We start from the raw sequence: 3,599 nt of genomic DNA on the forward strand, positions 1-3,599 counted from the left end.
GGAATCCTCGTAGACGGACCAGGAGCCGGAAGAAAAGATGCTGGCCGGTGACCAGTGAAGAAAGTTCAGTTGGATCCAAGCCTGGATCTCGAAGGTAGATGACACCTGAAAGCAGAGGGGACCAAGTTCGAGACTACTAGCCAGTAGTCAGTGGGCACCAGGAGGGCACCGGATGGTAGCCACCTCGACAAGGTGAGTGGGTGACGCTTGACTCGAAGATCTCACGGACCAGGAGGCGTTGTCGGCGACCAGGATGGAGGATCGAGCTGTCCCACGAAGATAGAAGCTGTCGGCGTCGCTGGACCCAGGATTGGGCAACAAAGCCTTGGCAAATTCAAGCCCACGCGGTGGACCTAAAATGGCGTCTGGAGTGGACCAGGAGGGTCCGGGGTGCCTCTCTTGAAGAAGGAAGCAAGGGCCAGCCTGGAGCAACCAGACCAGCAGTCGTGAAGTCGTTGGGCGTCGTTCAGAAGGCCACAAGCCAGCCGGCTAGTAGCCAAACAACGCGGTGCACAGCAAACAGCAGAAGGGCCCCACGCAGATCGTGGAGATGCAGGGGGGCTGATCTTGGGTGCTGGAGCTGCGCAGGGTCGGGGCTTCTCGGACCCCAAAGCACTCACCAGTGGAGGACACGGTGGGCTTGCAGTAAAGATGTCGTGCAGTCTTGGCGATCGTCGGTCCCTTGAGGTCTCGTCGCACTCACGGTTCTCAGCTTGGCTGTAGAGGTGAGTAGAGGTCAGAGGTGCCAGGGAAGCCGGGTCTCGTCGAGCTGGGTCGTCGGATTCGTGATGAAGGACTTGCAGCAGACCGCAGTGTTCTTTAGGATGGTGCCCGCTTGATGCAGGGTGACTACTCCTTAGCCACAAGGGAGAATCTTGAGGAAGAAATCTTGAAGTCCTTTCGAAGAAAGTCGTGTCTTGATTCCAAAGATGATCTAATTTTAACAGGGGGCCCGCTCCCATCTTTATACTAAAAAAGGGGGCTGACCCGGTGACTAGGTCCTGCCTATGGGTGGGACTAGGTGGGGGGTGGTTACACCCCTCAGCCATGCCGGACTTGCCCAGGCCAGGGGTTGGTGTGCCCCTGGAACTGGTTCAGACCGGCCTATGCGTAGTGAGCACCGGGGTGCCACTCAGCAGTCACCTTCCTGTAAAGCCCTGCCTACCCAGGATACACAAAACCATGTCTGGGACGGTGCTAGCACCGCCCCTGACAGGAAACCCTTTGTCCAGGCTCCCCTCGCTGGAAGGACTCCCAGCTGCAGGGGGTCAGACTCGTGTCTGTGGTGGCAGCATCCATTTTGTGGAGCTGAGGCTTCAGTTAACTTTAACCGGGGTTCACAGTTACATACATGTCGTGTCCCTCTAGAAGGGTGGAATGCTAACCCCGTCGCCAGAATTGGCGAGGGGTTAGTATTCCAATTCGTATGACACCTTACTCGACATGTTTTGATAAAGCAATACCAAAGATAGCATTTAACCGCGAGGATTATAATGCACTTAAGAGTATATGGTATGCGATATCATGGAACAGCTATTAGGACTTGATTCCGCAAGCTGCAGACAGGCTCAGCTCATGCCAGAGCACCATCTCACACGATTCCAAGCACTCTGCCTTCAGGATTGTCAAGGCCTGCCATAGGAGTGACTGATAGGAATCTGTGTGTCCATTTTAGGGTTAGGTATAGGTATACTACACCTACAGCAAAGGGTGATTACACGACTTTGCCCCAGCTGTCGTGCAGCCAGTTGTGTCAAATTTAGGAGGCCAGCCAGGGGTGGCATAATACATGCTGCAGCCCCTGGCAGCCCTGGGTACACCCATGCCCTGAGTTACAGGGTCTGATAGGGTGGCCCAGTACCAATTGGAAATGTACCTAGGGTACATGGAATCCATTTTAAAGAGAGAGCAGTAGGCCTGGGGTCCTGATTGGCAGGGTCCCAGGTCGACTATGTCCAAAACCAGCTAAAACACAGGGCAAAAAGTTGGGGGCAACCATAGTCAGGAGGTACCTTCCTACACAACCCCCCCCCCCAAACGAAAGGAGATAAGGCTATCCTTGTCCAGGTAAGCCTCTATTACCTAAGTGGCCATATGAGGAAGGACCAGCTCTGGCTTGGTTTCCCCCTGTGTCATGGTCCACTAGGCAACCCCTCACCCTAAGGGTATCTGAGGGTCTCCACCATAGGGAATCTCTGTCTCTGGTGTGTCTTGGGAAAGAAGAAGGCTGATGCTGGGATGGAGTACTGAAGTGAGGCTCCTCTACCTTTGGGTTCAACTTCCTCCAACCACCATCCATCATGTGTGCCTTTCTTTCTTTAGCTGAGATGCACTGAGCTCTCAGGGTCAGCCTCTGGCTACCTAAAGCTGGAGGCTGAGTCCCTCTGTTTGGCTTACTGGAGGGACAGGTCAGGTCTGGGGTTTTTAGGCCCCATGTTTGGCTGTGCCCAACAGTGTCCAGCTGTGGGAGTTCCCTAACTACTTTTAAGGGGGATCCCTCAGGAGTCTGTTCTATTTTCACTTGGCTAGGTTTACCAGCTTCAGTGATCCTAATCTGCTGATTAGGGGGTTCTTTTGGACAGGGGGCCCTTTGGGGTCCACCACTGGCCTCCCTGGTCTCTTCAGCCCTGGGCTGACTGAGGCAGGGTAGAGAGGTGCAGGTTACCTGCTCCAGACTGGGTCCCACCTGGGAAGGGTCCACTGCCATCAGGGGCTCTGCCAGGCTAGGCCTGACTACCTCTGGGGCAGTTCCTTCAACAGGGGTAGAGTCAGTTCCCTGAGGAGGCTGGCTCTCACCTAGTGTCTGGGAGGGGGAAGACTCTTCTTCCTCCTCAATGCTCTCTGTTTGAGTGGAGTGATCCATTGTTTCAGGCTTCACAACCTCACTATCTGTCTGAGTAGAGGCTGAGACCATTTCAACCTTGCCAACCTTTTCAGGAGGGCACTCAGTTTGTGTTTGGGCTGTGACTGTCACAGCCCTCCTATCCTGTTCTGGAAAGTCTGTCTGAGCCTGGGCAGTGGCTACCACTGCCCTTCCAACCTTTTCAGGGAGGACTGGTGCTTGGACTGGGGCTGTAGCTATTACTGCCCCACTAACCTGTCTGGATAGGCCTATCATTCTGGAATGAGTTTCTTGTTCCACCTCAGCCCATGCTGAGAGTTCTAGGTCATTCCCCAGTAAGCAATCTACAGGTAGGTTATCTGTCACTGCCACTCTCATGGGCCCTGTGACATTACCCCAGCTGAGCTTGACTACTGCCATGGGATGCCTTCTCTTCATTCCATGAATGTCTGTCACCTGATAAGTAAAACCAGGGGTCAGTTGAGCAGAGGGGACCAGATGGTCACTCACCATGGTGAGGCTGGCCCCTGTGTCTCTGAATGCCTCAACTTTCTGACCATTCACTAAAACTTCTTGTCTATACTTTCCCAAAATGTGGGGTCCAGTAGTGAAGTTGGCAAACCCCATGCCAGTCTCACAGACAAGAGTGTGGTCAGGGAACCTGGCTAGGCCATAGTCCTCCTGATTGCCCAAGGTAATGCCCACCACATTCTTGGGGGCACTCCCACCACCTGGGGGATTACCACTAGTGGTAACA

This window comes from Lissotriton vulgaris, chromosome 4_1 (assembly GCF_964263255.1).
Source record: "Lissotriton vulgaris chromosome 4_1, aLisVul1.2, whole genome shotgun sequence".
Taxonomy (NCBI): Eukaryota; Metazoa; Chordata; class Amphibia; order Caudata; family Salamandridae; genus Lissotriton; species Lissotriton vulgaris.